Source organism: Euprymna scolopes, chromosome 32, assembly GCF_053919585.1.
Source record: "Euprymna scolopes isolate OS-2025 chromosome 32, ASM5391958v1, whole genome shotgun sequence".
Lineage (NCBI taxonomy): Eukaryota > Metazoa > Mollusca > Cephalopoda > Sepiida > Sepiolidae > Euprymna > Euprymna scolopes.
This window is the reverse complement of record NC_136513.1, coordinates 47,170,304-47,187,764: the sequence shown is the minus strand read 5'-3', so window position 1 is coordinate 47,187,764 and position 17,461 is coordinate 47,170,304. Positions and strand designations below refer to the sequence as shown.

At 34.4% G+C, this 17,461-nt stretch overlaps 1 long non-coding RNA gene across 1 annotated transcript in view; it reads left to right on the top strand.

Annotated features, from left to right (window-relative positions):
- Positions 1-17,461, top strand: part of LOC145256317 (uncharacterized) — a 163,933-nt gene that overhangs the window by 103,245 nt on the left and 43,227 nt on the right. The gene's annotated exons all lie outside the window — the stretch shown is intronic.

Sequence of the window (17,461 nt, the reverse complement as noted above, 5' to 3'; positions counted from 1 at the left end):
CAAATATGACAACAGTACTCTATAAATGGGCGAATGGTGGCTTTATAGAGGTACAGGATACTTTCAGACGAAGTAGTTTTCTAAATCATGGTAGAAAGAGCCCACCTTCTTTGCAGCACCCTTGGCAATTCGAAATAATTCAATGGATTGGCAAGCGTCAGTTAATAGCAAATTCTTTGAGGTGTGAAATCTGTAATTTACCATGTGCATTGAACTATTATTCGTAGCCAATTGATGGTGGGAGATGGATTTTGTCATTCACCATGAAAAACTTTTTTTGAATGAAGCAAACTCGCCTCACAATCGTTTTAAAAATTTATGGAATAACGATTTCTTTCAATTTTAGTTTTTACATCAAACACAAACTCAGCGATCATTTTCTTTCTACACATTACCAAAATTATTAATCCTTATCTAAAAAATCCAGAAACAACTAATTTATTAAATTGAGATTTAAATGCAAAAAATAGAGTATTACGATCTATCTGTCGCTAATGTATAGACAGAGCCGCCTAGAAAGAAAATGGCCGCCAAGTTCTTAGAATGCGCCAACAATCTTGTAAATGATGTTTATGACAATAATTTCACATGGACTGAAGAAATGTGAAATTTGTAGGGAAAAATATAAAAGAAAGTCAATCGATGAAGATTCTGGAAGCAGGAAGGTTGGAGAACGAGAAATGTTGGACCTGGAAGCAGCAGAGACTGGATGGATAGGAATGTGGAATGCTGGATAATTGGAAAAACTGAAGATGTGGAAACTAGATCCTAGACAGCATGGGATGACATTACAAGTAGATTGATGTGTGATGGGATGTCTCAGGTAGGTCTGGTCCATGTAGATGTGGTCAAGGGCTGGATCGACAGGAACAAAGGTTGTGGGAAAGGCTGGATCCTGGAACCGAGCGTCAATAGTCATTGGAACAGAGAGCCGGAGATTGGCGAGCACAAAGATAGAGTGCTAAATTCTGCTGGACACTGAAACAGAGAGTTGGGCGTTAACGAGCACTGGTGGGGAGCCGGAGGCTATAAGTAGGAACCACTGGAAGAAGTTACTAAAAGTTGCTGGAGCATGAGGCGCTGGAGTTGGAGCAGAGAGAAGGTGTTGGAGCAGCAGGAGTGAATTGGAGCCAGAGAAAGAAGCTGCAGGAGTCAGAGCGGGAACTGGGGTCAGGCAGATGCAACAGACAGTAAAGTCTGAAAGATAGAATCACATTCTAGTAGTTTGAGAGCTTTTTTTTTTTTTTTTTTTTTTTTTTACATGGTGGTCACCACTTATCAAGGCCCGGAGGCAATTCGGGGATAAGGGTTATTGCATCTACAGTAATCAATGGGATAGTATCGTAGTAATCCTTAGTATTGGAGATTTGATAAAGTGTCATTACTTAAGGGGGCGGTTCATCAGGAATTTGTTTATGTTGGACTTGAAGACATCCAAGTTGTAGTCAGGTGAGAAACAGGCAAACCGAAGAGAGTTCCACAGGCGTGCACTTCTAAAAAAGAGCTGCTCTGAAAAAGGAAATTTGGTTTGCTGTTGCCGGCGTCTTGTTCCACTCCTAGGCTAGATGACTGGCCATGCAGTCAGAGGTGGAGGCCTACATCTGAGCTGAAAAACCACTTGAAAACACGCTGAATTTATGAAGGAAAGTGTTGCAATATTTTCGATACACTGAAAGAAAGTTGGAAGTTTCTGCTTATAGACACTGGTGATAAGAACTAACTAATCAAATAGAGCCACGTTCTGCTAGCAACCAATCAGAAACTGGAATTGCTTCATAAAAATATTGGATATTTTAGCATCCCTGGACATAATTTTTTCATGTACTTATGAAAATGATCTTTTGCTCTTCCATTTTTTATTTGGTTACTAAATTTAAAAACGTTATGCAAGCAAATTACCTTAACAATTTAATAAACAAAAATATTGTAAAAACTGAATTTAACTTGAAAAGAATATGAAAAAACCCAAAAAACCCCAAACATTCTACATTTAGTAATCAAATAAAAAATTGAATTTTTACTTGATTAAATAATTCGAAATGCAAAAAATGATTTTTTGTTTTAATTTGATTTTTTTTAACGTGTGATAATTTATATCAGTTTGAAATAGGTTAAACATTAAAAAACACATTGTTAATGACCGTTTTGGTAGAAAAAAATTAAAAAAAGAAGTCCACTGATGTCGGCCCACTACTACAGATTCGGGATAGGGACATGTGAGCGAGAAAAAGTGAAAGTAGAATTAGGGAGACAAAAACTACATGAGAACCAAATTTTACTTAAGCAATCTTAGTAAAATAAATAGATCTATAACACAGGGTACCCCCCCCAAAAAAAACAGGCCCCAACTATAATTAGGCCCCGTTTCTCAGTGTTTTGTCCGAACGAAATTTAACACAGTGTATTCTTTGTCCCAGCTCCCACTGGGGTCTTGGTGTACTCACGGTCGTTGATTCTGCCATGTCCGGTAAAATAAGGGCAACCGGTGAATAAATAATGGAGATATCACGTTTTTTTTTTGGTCACCCTGTATAAATCTCGTCTATCTGTTTAAATGTGTGTATGTATCTATGCCTAAAATTTTCAACAGAGGCGATGGATTTTCACGAGATCAGTATCATTTTAAAGCTTGCCTCTTCAGACGACAAAATATCAAAAAATTGGTTAAAAACATTAATTCCTTCACCCTGAACTGGGAGGGGTCGCTTTTTTCACCGATATTTTCGAAAGTCATCCTCTCTTTTCGATTGACTAGCCTTAATTTAAACCTACATCACTTCCGGTTTGGTGATTAGCACAACAGCAAAGACGTCATATTTTTTTCATGTTCTTTTTTTCCTTTGTGGTACGGGTTCGAGCCTGCCTGCCAACTACCGCACATAGGCGAGTAAATAAATAAAAACATTAAAAAATTATAAGTTTCATCGTGACGTAAATATAAATCACGTCACTGCACTGACAATGACGTCATGTCTAAAGCCCTAACAAGCAGACTTTATTCTGTGACATCAGCAGGTTATGTGATTTTAGTGCAAGGGCCATCTTTACATAGGTCACGTTTTCATCGTAAGCGAAAGCAAAAAGGCTAATATTACCCCCCCCCCCAGGGCGGGAAGATGTGACATAAGGCCGGGAAAATGGATCTTGAAAAGTTAGCTCCCTAGAGGAAGAGTATTATGGCTGACTAAATAATGCCTTGCCAGCTCCATTGGAATTCCATGGTAGATGGGCCTCGGGCGAATAGCAATAATCTAATCCCTTCTCAAAGGGTGATTAGCCATAAGCCTGGAAGTATATACCTCCTAGAACTGTACAGGACCATACAGAGAACAAAACAATAGCCCGGCCTCGAATATTCTCTTGCTTGCCAATATCATTTGAGAAGTATGGAACAAGGGAGATAATTCAAGCATAGGACATCATGAGTTATTTCCCTTACAATTTATTTTAATTTGCAAGATAAAAATGTTTCAAAATAGAAATATTCACATAGTCAACTACTACTACAACCACGTTAAAAAACGACCCTGGTGTCTAACTCTGTCCCGTGGGGAGACATTGTAAATAGGTACTATTATTGACAACAACAACAAAACAACAGCAACGACAACAATGACAACAATTAAAACTAAGGTATATTTTTTACTAGTACAAGAAAACCCCCCTCAAAGTTCATCATTTTATAATTATAAGATAGGGAACTGTAGTACCCCTTGTACAATATACAGAAACATTCCATTAAAAACAACCCCGCTCTTAAAAAGAAAAAGAAAAGACGAAGAAATTATCATTTTACTAGTTTTTGTGGACATGTTTTCAACCAGAAAACAATAAAATAGTGTTTTTCTTTTCTAAAAAAATAAAAAATAAAATAAAAATAAAAATAAAATAAAAAGATAGTTCCCTGTCCTTTAGCTAGAAAGTTATGTGAACTTAAGTTACCGCCATGTGACTTGTTTATAAGGATAGCAACTATTTTTTTATGTCCGTGATTTTATTCCTACGTTTCATGTGTGCAATGAAATTTCCTATAACTTAGTGTTTTATTGTTAGTTTCTTTCTGTCTTTTTTGCTTTCTTTGTTTCTAAAAAAGAAAGAAAGCGAAAAAGACATGATTTGAGTAAAAATATGTTTGCGAATAAAGTCGAAACTAATTTCATGCTAAGTAATTCATTTAGCCTCATGCATTCAACCCTAGAAAGTACCAATTAAATTTGCATTTAAAATAATTTTTGCGGGTCACTTTTAGGGGGTTCCAATCTGAGGGAAATAATCAAAACTTAGGTAATGCCCTTTTCTCCTCCTCTCAAACTCTTTTTCTACAGAAAAGACATTGTATGCTTATCTCCGCTCTATCATTATTTTTATTTTATTTTAATCTATGGTCTCCCCTTTGCCAAACTTTCACAAAAGACACTCGTCTATCTATAACAACTATAAAAAAATTTCCCCCACCTTCTATTTGTGCCTAAATCTAAGCGCAAATTCCATAAACAGAGCTTCTTTTCTAGAACCGTCCACCTGTAGAACTCTGTTCTGCTGGGAAACTTTCTAGCTGACTACAACATGGTCGTCTTCAAGTTCAATGTAAACAAGTTTTTGTTGAGCCACATTCCTCAAATGATCAAATTCTATCTAATTTCCCCTACTAACTCTGTTGTTTCACTGACAACCGTATACTCATTAAACCTTATCCTCGATAGGCAGTTAGGCGCCTTTATAAGTAGGGACTCGTTTGTAAAAAAAAAACAAATTATATTTTGATCAGAAGGTTTTAGAGAAACATTTTTAATGAAAACTGATTTTAGGTTTATATTCTAACATGAGAGAGCGATAAAAATGTTAGGTAAAAAACACAAATTAAATAATGAATTCGAAAGCATAAAATTATAAAAGAAATATTTTATTCAATGTTAGGTACGTGCAAAATGAATAACCGTTGCTCAGAATAGATAACACATTTTAAACCCATTCTTTTACTAAAAGAAATCCCTCCAAATCAGGAAATTAACCAATTTTAATAAAATTTTCAGAATTTATCAAATACTGATCACGGAATATGATGAACACATTATTTGGATTGGAATCTTAGTGGAAATGCGTTATTTTGATTAAATAAAAAACACCTTTACTAAAGTTATAGTTTTTAGTAGTAAAAAAAAAAAAAAATGAATGAATTCATATTTTTTAAAAATTGTAACAATAAAAATGAAAAAATTATTTTCATGTACATTACGAAAAACCTCCGAAGTCCGTATTAATGAATTTGATATAATTTGAAGAAAAATGAATTTCTTGACCTAAAGATATTATCATTGAATTAAGCATTGTTTATTTAATATTTTCACACACACAAAAATTATAATTGCAAAAAATATTTCCTCTTTTTTTATGATTACATTTTTAGTATAATTTTTATATGTAAGATTCTAATGTTTTTCTTGCTTGAATGAATGTGGAATCATCAGCGCAAAATAATTTTTATATAACCTTGGAAATAATTTTTTTTTTTAAATTTAAAAGCAGGCACAAAGAAAAATAATTGAATTAAAAAATGGTAAAAATTATACGAACGTTTATGATAGAAATGTATGGATGCACAGCTGAAAAAAAAAGAAAACCAGTCGGTTTTGCTCCCTCTCTCTCCAACAACCTGACGTCATTTTCAGATAGCCTTTGGACTTTTTGAGATTTTGGGTTTCCGTAGAAGTCATACTAGAGAGCTTCGTTTGTTTTGATTCTTAGAAGCAAGAATCTCTCGCTTTTAGGATCTAATTAAGCTACTTTGTATATTTTTTTAATTAATTCAATATCTTAGGACTTTACTATACTAATTATTTTTGAAATAATCTCAGAAAACTAATATTTATCTTTCAAGGGATTTTTACAATCAATTTATTTAACTCCAAAATGTAGCTGAACTTGTCAGTTTTCAAATGTCGTCGTGAAAACATTTTTCATTATAACCTTTTTTTATTTTGCATGTGAATTTTTTTTCCTTTTGGAAATTAACTTTAGGCTTTAATTTTTCAAATAAAATCCAAAAAATAATCAAAAACCTACAAAAATTTCTAATATCAGTTTGCCGCCACACATACACGTACCTATTATTCATGCTTAAAGATGGAACGAACTTAGCCCACTAACGTCCGGCTACCAGTTTCAAGTTTCAGACCCCGTCCATACAACCTGGATTAACCCGAGGCAAGTCGCCCAACTCTAGAGATGCAAGAATCTTACCCTCAGGAAAAAACTACCGTCCTCATTGCGGTTGATCCTGATGTCCATTGCCAAACATTTTACCTTTTTCTTGGTAAGCAATAAAACACAATATGGTTTTCTGAATACTAACGTTATTATTTCAGCACAGTCCGTATTGTGCATTAAGTACAATTTTTCTTAACGCAAATAGGTTGTAAGTAAAACAAAACAAAAAAAAAAAATTTGGAAACGAATTTTCCAACTATTTTATTTATGTCATCAACAGTAACATTTACCTACGACAGTTAATGAAGGCAGTTAGTTTTTTTATTTTTATAATTTTTTAAATACTGTTGCAGTCAGTAGCAGTAGTAGTCGTGTTAATAATCTGCGTCGTTTAAGTACAATATTTAGTTTTCAAAGCAAGGAAAACAATTCATGATGACATAAATTTGAGTTACCTCCCTTGGCTCTTACTCAGACATGTACAAGGTGGAACGATAAAATTGTCGCCATAGAAAAGACCACAAGATTCCATCTCTGTTTGATGAAAATCGGTTTTCTTTTTTTGTTACGAACTATCTACTAGTTGGCCAGTTGTGTGCTAATCCCAAGAGCGATAAGCGCCTTCTATCATGTCTTAAAGTGACACAATGTCCAATAAGCGAGATCGGAAATGCGTTGCTATACGACTCTACCGATCCAAGCATTGCTACAAATATAAGTTGCTGATTTCTTTATGTCCTCTGATAAGAAGAATAACAAGAATAGCATTCTTTTAAACTCCGCGGAATTGTAAATTGTTTTTTGGAGTATTCAGTCGAACAATAAATTTTGATTTTAAAGTTCAATTTACAGTTCTAATTTTCTTTCTCTTATAATAAGCTCTACTGTCTATTGCGTATTGAGCTTTTTTTAAATTCGGTTGGGATTAAATTTTCTATATGTAAATAATGCTGTTATTATTACTAGTTTGAAGTTTACTATTGCGTATATCAGGTAAAAACTACATTTCTTTGTTTTCATTAATATATATATATATATATATATATATATATATATATATATATATATATATATATATATATACTGTGTGTGCAAAATCAAGACTTCAAGACAAGGTGTTGATGGCAACAAAAAGTGTATTTCATTTTATTGTAGCTTAATCCTTAAGTCAACCACTTTTGGCTTAAAACCTATTGGTATATCAAAATTTACTGAATTACACGAACTCAATATATTACATATAAGTCTATATATTAATATATATATATATATATATATATATATATATATATATATTCATATATATATATATTCATATATATATTCATATATATATATATTCATATATATATTAATATATATATATATTAATATATATATATATATTTATATATTAATATATATATATATATTAATATATATATATATACATTAATATATATATTAATATATATATACATATATATATTAATATATATATTAATATATATATATATACATATATATATATATATTGACTTTACAAATTGATAATAGTTAATTATTGGATTTTAATTAATTATGAGGTGAAACTCTAATGATTCAAACTCGATAGATAACAATAAACTTCCACCCATTAATATGGGAGGGGAGATTATCATCAAAAGTGTCCTGAATTGTTAACTTAGCACCGGACTTATTACTTAGATATAAATAAGTCACTTGTACCCATTCCCCTCCTCCCCCCTTCTTTTTTTTTTTTTTTTTTTAAATGGAGAGTAGATAATACAGTGGATGTGTTATCGGCAGCTCCAGTAACTCTCGCTTCTCCTATTTTGTCATTCAGTCCTCATTCAATGAGTGATTTTTCTGACAAAGGGTGAAGAAAAAGCTGCTTAAAGGTCGGTAGTACTTGGTGACCAGTAGTCTGAGATGTCGGAAATTTTTCTGTCTCTGTCTGTCCTTTTGGCCATGTCATTAGTAAGGGTGCTGGAGGTAAACGTTTTGTCTGGGCTGACGTTATCCGTCTGATAGTCAGGGACCCGAACCTTGGATTAACCACTACGGAGGCTGTCCTATCAGCAGGCGAAAAGTACTGAGACTGCTGTATTGCCATTTGGTGAGTGGATCTGGACCATGCAGTAGTCTCTGGTGGGGCCTCTCGATGCCATACTAGTGGGTAATTGTTACGGCTTTACATTTTCGTGTGCTACAAAAAAAAAAAAAAAATTTCCTGTCTTTTTCTCTCTTACTTTCCCTCTCTGTACTGCTCTAACCAAGTATGCCGACCTATTCCACAAATCCCCAAACCTCAACATGAAATATCTCCAGAATAAAAACTCGATTAAACCTAGAACCCCATCTTCCAACGTAGACCCCTACTACCAGGTCTCCTTCTCCAACATCAGGGGTCTACGTTCCAACCTTCCAGAGGTTGAAACCCAATTACAGGAGACGAAACCAGACATATTATTTCTAAGTGAAACTGGAATAGGGCCGACCACTTCCCTAGATACGAATCTACCAGGCCCTCGTCCGCTCAATACTTTTGTATGGATGTGAGACCTGGCCCATACGGAAAGCGGATCTGCGACGCGTAGAAGTTTTCGACCACTACAATCTCCGCCGCATTCTACATGTCCGTCCCTTGGATTTCGTCGCCAACAAAGAAGTCCGGTGTCGCTGCAATCTCCAGGCAATTACTGACCTACTGCGGGCCCGACGCCTTCGTTGGTTCGGCCATGCCTCTCGCTGTGATGCGGCGGTCTTTATCCACGAGGCTATCTCCCCACGTCCTCTACCCAGCTGGAAAAAACGTGTCGGTGGCCAGCTAAGAACGTGGCTCGGGACTATCAAAGTCGACGCTGAGCTTATTTCGGGCCCGCTCATCTATGGCCTGTCTCGTTGGAGACGTGACTGGCTATTGCTCACTCGGGATCTTGCCTCCGATCGCCGGGCTTTGGCCGCAGCGGTACGAGATGTGCATCTTCATGAAGCCGACTCAACTCCTCCAGGGTGAATGTCGTTTCAAGTACAAGTAAGTAGATGAGTTCATAATTAACGGATACTCTAATTTAACAGCTAAATCTGACACCCAAGATCGCCATGGGCATGGAATATGTGCCTACATTAAGGATGGCTTCCCGTGTGGCAGGGATATCTCTAGAGAAGATCCTAATTTACCCTATATGTGCTTCAGGGTTGCACTTGCTAACACCACTGCATTTATATTTGCCCTCTATAGGCCCCACAACAGCGGAGTTACTATCTTTAAGAGCATATCTGAGAAAATAGACCACATACTGTCTTCACATTCCTCGGCTAACATCCACATCTGTGGTGACTTTAACGTCCATAACGTGGAATGGCTGACCCATTCAAATAAGACAGATGATGAGGGGAGGTTTTGTCATGATTTTGCCATTGCTTATGACCTCACACAGATTGTTCGCGAACCCACCCGTGTGCCCGATACACCCGGTCAATATGCAAGCCTCCTAGACCTTTTTCTCTCAACTTCCCCTAAGCTATGTTCATGTTCCGTTCTATCTCCTCTAGGATCCTCCGACTACTCCGTCGTATCAGTTAAGATAAAAACGAAATGTAAGAAGCCCCCAGACGTACCCCTCCACCGTACTGTATACCGATACTCTATGGCTGACTGGGATAACTTCCGTACATTCATATCTGATCTACCTCTGGACTCCGTGTTTAAAAAGGAAGTGTCCTCTATAGTATCAGATCCGACTGAATGGTTAATTGTAGGCATAGACCAATTCATACCATCTAAAAAATTCCAACAAAAACCTAACAGCCAGCCATGGTTCTCCCCAGAATGTGCTGCTGCTATCGCGCACAGAAATCACTTTTTCCATAGCTACCAACGTAATAGATGCACTGAGACTAAAGCTGCTTTCAGGACTGCCAGCAACCACTGTAAAAGAGTAATAAAAAATGCAAGAGAGCTATATGCCCAGTCTGTTAAATCCAAAGTAGCTGATCAGCGGCTTGGTTCCCACCAGTTTTGGCAAATAACAAATAGGATCCTGAACAGAAGTGTGTGTTCTATCCCAACCATTATCAATGGACCAGAGGTCATCTCGTCAGCGTCAGACAAGGCCAAACTATTTGCCAAGAACTTTGCAGCTAATTCTACCCTATGCGACGAAGGCCATCAACTCCCCATATTTTCTCCTATAACACAGAACAAGCTAGGTAACATACAAATATCCGTGCAGGAGGTTGCCAAGCTAATCAAGAATCTAGATTCCAGTAAAGCAACTGGCCCTGATGGCATCCCAATTATAGTGTTAAAAAAGCTTCAACCAGAACTTGCTCCCATACTTACGAAACTATTTAAGCGCTGCCTTAAGGAGAAGTGTTTTCCGACTCCCTGGAAGACCTCATCAGTTTGCTCTGTATTTAAGAATTCAGGTGATAAGTCATCTCCCTCTCAGTAAAGACCAATAAGTCTCCTGTGTGTTATGAGTAAGTTGCTGGAATCCATATTAAATAGAGAAATAGTCAACCACTTAACCTTCTTAGTGACACACAATATGGTTTCTGCTCTGCAAGATCTACCACAGATGTGCTGATGGTTATATCCCACAGGATTAGTGAATCTCTTGACAAAGGCTTCCTTTCTAGGGCAATTGCTCTTGACATATCAAAGGCCTTCGACAAGGTATGGCATAAGGGTCTACTTCACAAGATTTCCAGCTACGGTATAACTGGAAATGTTTTCTCAATCATTAAATCATTTCTCTCCGATAGGCTCATAAGAGTAGTGGTAGATGGACAAAAATCGGAGGCCTGCAATATAAATGCTGGAGTCCATCAGGGGTCAATCCTGGGCCCAACTCTCTTCCTGATCTACATCAATGACCTCCCTAAACACATACTTAAATCATTCGTTGACATCTATGCTGATGACACCACCATCTACGGCAACACATCAAAGGCTGTAAATGACAAAGTTCTCTCCGGTTCTCTCTCCTCTGATCTCGAGCGCGTGGTTCAGTGGGGGAAGATGTGGCTGGTTACCTTTAATGCATTCGAAACCAAACTCCTATCCTTACATCATCAACGCTCTGATCTCCATCTGACATCAATTGTGATGGATGGCTCTCGTCTGGGTGAGGCCCCGTGTTTTGACAAGCTTCTGGGTTTGACCTTTACTCCTGATTTGAAATGGAACATGTACATCAAGTCTGTTGCCATGGTCGCTGGAAAGATGGTGGGATCCTTCTACCGCTCCAGAAGATATCTCACTGCTGATGCAATTCTCTATCTATATAAAAGCCAAGTACGTTCAAGGATGGAATACTGTTGCCATATCTGGGCAGGAGCTGCTAAAAACAGCCTATCCTGCCTTGACAGAGTACAAAATAGACTTTGTGGCTTAGTGGGGGATGCCCTTTTCTCTACCCTGCAACCTCTCTCCCACAGAAGAGACGTTGCGAGCCTGTCCTTGTTTTATCGTTATTTCCATGGCAGATGCTCGTCTGAAGTCCAATCTCTGGTCCCCCCTCGCCAATCTTTCACGAAAAACACCCGTCTAGCTGAATCCACTGTGAAAAATTTCCCCCACTCTATATCTGTGCCTAAATCAAAACGTGGATTCCATGAACAAAGCTTCTTTCTTAGAACCGCACGCCTGTGGAACTCTGTTCCATCTGCCTGCTTCCCAACTGACTACAACTTGGATGTGTTCAACTCCAACGTTAACAAATTCCTAATGAACCGCCCCCTTAAGTAAACACTTCATCAAATCTCCACACTAACGTAATGTACTTGCAATAACCCTTATCCCTGAGTGGCTTCCGGGCCTTGATAAGTAGTGATCACTGTGTAAAAAAAAAAATAATAATATATATATATATATAAAAAAAAAATATTAATATATATATATATTAATATATATATATTAATATATATATATATATATATTAATATATATATATATATATTAATATATATATATTAATATATATATATATTAATATATATGTTAAGGAATAGAGAGAGGGAGAGAGAGAGAAAGAGAGAGAGAGAGAGGGGGAGAGGAGGGGGAGAGGAGGGGGAGAGGAGGGGGAGAGGTGAGTTATAGTGTAGACACGTTGACCGGAAGTAAAAGATCAGCTGATTTGATTGCGTGTGAGTCATGTGATCAGATTAGCTGAATTGTTAAGATTTGATTTGGACTCAGAAGAGAACGGACGGCTTCCCGTTGTCTCCTCCTCTTCACTGGGGGGGGACGAACGCTGACGTGTGTAGAAGAAGAACTCACACAAGCCGATTTCACTTTCCACCTTCTGCAAGACATCTGGGAAAGTGAAATAAACTATAGAACCAATTCCTTGTCTTGGAGTGATTGAATCTTCATCCAAAAGCAGGTATCAAGTCTCCCTCCAGGACGAGAAATTCCAGATGGTCCAACATCGAAGAAGCAGAGGTAGGTTCTGAAAATACATGTCACTCACACACGATTCCCTTTATGATACAACATAAATATATAATATAACACGTCTTCTCTTCTAATCCATTATTAGAGATAATACAACAAACACTCATATCTTTTATGATACGACAACGCAACATATATATATATATATATATATATATATATGTATACATATATACATATATAACAATTATCATTCATAATTATATATATATATAGAGAGAGAGAGATTCCTTAAAGGATCATAACTATCCACTCCCTACCCCTGAGGAAATATTTTCTAAGTTAAATGGAGGAAAAATGTTCACAAAAATTGACTTGTCAGAAACATATTTGCAGGTCAAAGTCCACAAAGATTGTTCTAAATACCTGAAAATGAATACTCATAAAGGATTATTTTCCCTAAAACGATTGCCGTTTTGGTTGAAAGTAGCACCAAATTTATTCCAAAAAATTATGGATGCCATGCTAGCAGGCTTGGATTTTGCAATGGCTTATTTAGACGACATATGAAAATAAACTGGAATCTTAGAGAGATATCAATCATATCACTTATTATAGGTTCCACAGGGCTTATGATGAAGAACTTGGAAGTCCTACCTAACTTATTATTCCTGGTGAACCACGTGCAAAAGAGATCCACTTAAGGGAACAAATAGAATACTAAAAAGAGCTCTCGGTTGGTTTCAATAAAAAGCAAGGGAATGTTGGCAGCTGGTTCGGCTGTCTCATACCCAGCGTTACAATCTTCAAAGAAAAAAAATGAAAAAAAAAAAGAAGACAGGAACGACACCCATATGAGGAGGCTTCTACAGCACATCCGGCAATGCTAAGTTGTCATATTTGTGGTCTAATCTAGTGACATACGAGGATTCACAATATTATAATGCGAACACATTTACAAGAAGGAAAGTTTATGTCACATACGTGCACTTTCATAACGGACTAAAGCTGGATTAAAAAGTCACCTATGTGCAAAAAATTTAACTGAAGAGATGACAAACTTTTATCAAGAATGAGTAAGCAATCATATATATATATATATGATTGCAACGTCTTGTCAGACGAGTGCCACTCCCCCAGACACTTAAAATTCCATGAGCCCAAAAATGACTTTTTTTTTTTTCAGTCCTACTGGTGAATTCATACGCTCAAGCAGGCATGACACTGAAGACGGTCATTGAGATCAATTATTACATGCTTCCAACATTTCAAGCCTCCACATGTCACAACCTTTCCATCGCCACATGCCCATTTTCATAGACAAATGCCTGAGGGAGTATCTATACACAGATGATGTTACAGAGTCTTAGCTTTGTACGACAGCTAAGTCTCTCTCTCGGTTCAAAATGTTGAGATCCAGCAACAAGCAAGAGCAAGGTAGCCAGCAACAAGTTAAACTGCAGACCAGCTTAACGCGGGTACTGGTCTCCTGCTTTATGGTTTTTTAAATCAGAGATTTGCTTCTCCTAGAAAGGTTGCCTTCGCCACGGCTTATGGGAGCCCTCTCCACCCCAACACACACATACATATACACAAACACACACGGTGCTAGTTGGCCGTTGACCCCGAAAAAGGGTTCATTCGCCCTTTGGAATGTCTTGTTTTTAATCCTTTAGGGAGACTAGCTACCCTCCTCACCAAATATGTATATATATATATATATATATATATATATATATATATATATATATATATATATATATATATATATATGCACACACACACATATACACACGTATATTTATCTCGTGTATATGAGAGAAAAAGAAAAAAAAATTAAAAAAAATTTTTTTTTTACAAGTTTTCAGGGTGTTTACATGTCATTGCCCCTAGCCATGTCATCGCTAACTCAAAGTCCAAGCGGCAAGCAGCTTCCTACTCTTACAAAGACACTTTAAAAAAACACATAATTATCTAAAAAAAATGCTTAAATTTCCCGTAGTTGTATTCCTGTCTGTCTGTTAGTTTGTTTCTTTGTTCAAAACAAAACATGCATTATATATGACGTCATAGCAGATTACATCGTATATGACTTAATAGAAGATTACGTCATGTATGACATAGGAGATGACGTCATATTTGACGTATATTTTTCACCCTAGCAACACAAGACATATGCAGCTAGTACATGTATACATATATCGACATGTACATATCTTGTATATAATATATCATGTATACATATATCTACATGTACATATCTTGTATATAATATATCATGCATACATATATCGACATGTACATATCTTGTATATAATATATCATGCATACATATATCTACAAGTACATATCTTGTATATAATATATCATGTATACATATATCGACATGTACATATCTTGTATATAATATATCATGTATACATATATCGACATGTACATATCTTGTATATAATATATCATGCATACATATATCGACATGTACATATCTTGTATATTATATATCATGCATACATATATCTACAAGTACATATCTTGAATATAATATATCATGCATACATATATCGACATGTACATATCTTGTATATAATATATCATGCATACATATATCTACAAGTACATATCTTGTATATAATATATCATGCATACATATATCGACATGTACATATCTTGTATATAATATATCATGTATACATATATCTACAAGTACATATCTTGTATATAATATATCATGCATACATATATCGACATGTACATATCTTGTATATAATATATCATGTATACATATATCGACATGTACATATCTTGTATATAATATATCATGTATACATATATCGACATGTACATATCTTGTATATAATATATCATGCATACATATATCGACATGTACATATCTTGTATATAATATATCATGCATACATATATCTACAAGTACATATCTTGTATATAATATATCATGTATACATATATCGACATGTACATATCTTGTATATAATATATCATGTATACATATATCGACATGTACATATCTTGTATATAATATATCATGCATACATATATCGACATGTACATATCTTGTATATAATATATCATGCATTCATATATCTACAAGTACATATCTTGTATATAATATATCATGCATACATATATCGACATGTACATATCTTGTATATAATATATCATGCATACATATATCTACAAGTACATATCTTGTATATAATATATCATGCATACATATATCGACATGTACATATCTTGTATATAATATATCATGTATACATATATCTACAAGTACATATCTTGTATATAATATATCATGCATACATATATCGACATGTACATATCTTGTATATAATATATCATGTATACATATATCGACATGTACATATCTTGTATATAATATATCATGTATACATATATCGACATGTACATATCTTGTATATAATATATCATGCATACATATATCTACAAGTACATATCTTGTATATAATATATCATGTATACATATATCGACATGTACATATCTTGTATATAATATATCATGTATACATATATCGACATGTACATATCTTGTATATAATATATCATGTATACATATATCTACAAGTACATATCTTGTATATAATATATCATGTATACATATATCGACATGTACATATCTTGTATATAATATATCATGTATACATATATCGACATGTACATATCTTGTATATAATATATCATGTATACATATATCGACATGTACATATCTTGTATATAATATATCATGCATACATATATCGACATGTACATATCTTGTATATAATATATCATGCATACATATATCTACAAGTACATATCTTGTATATAATATATCATGCATACATATATCGACATGTACATATCTTGTATATAATATATCATGTATACATATATCTACAAGTACATATCTTGTATATAATATATCATGCATACATATATCGACATGTACATATCTTGTATATAATATATCATGCATACATATATCGACATGTACATATCTTGTATATAATATATCATGTATACATATATCGACATGTACATATCTTGTATATAATATATCATGTATACATATATCGACATGTACATATCTTGTATATAATATATCATGTATACATATATCGACATGTACATATCTTGTATATAATATATCATGCATACATATATCGACATGTACATATCTTGTATATAATATATCATGTATACATATATCTACAAGTACATATCTTGTATATAATATATCATGTATACATATATCTACAAGTACATATCTTGTATATAATATATCATGTATACATATATCTACAAGTACATATCTTGTATATAATATATCATGTATACATATATCGACATGTACATATCTTGTATATAATATATCATGTATACATATATCGACATGTACATATCTTGTATATAATATATCATGTATACATATATCTACAAGTACATATCTTGTATATAATATATCATGTATACATATATCGACATGTACATATCTTGTATATAATATATCATGTATACATATATCGACATGTACATATCTTGTATATAATATATCATGTATACATATATCGACATGTACATATCTTGTATATAATATATCATGTATACATATATCTACAAGTACATATCTTGTATATAATATATCATGTATACATATATCGACATGTACATATCTTGTATATAATATATCATGTATACATATATCTACAAGTACATATCTTGTATATAATATATCATGTATACATATATCGACATGTACATATCTTGTATATAATATATCATGTATACATATATCGACATGTACATATCTTGTATATAATATATCATGTATACATATATCTACAAGTACAT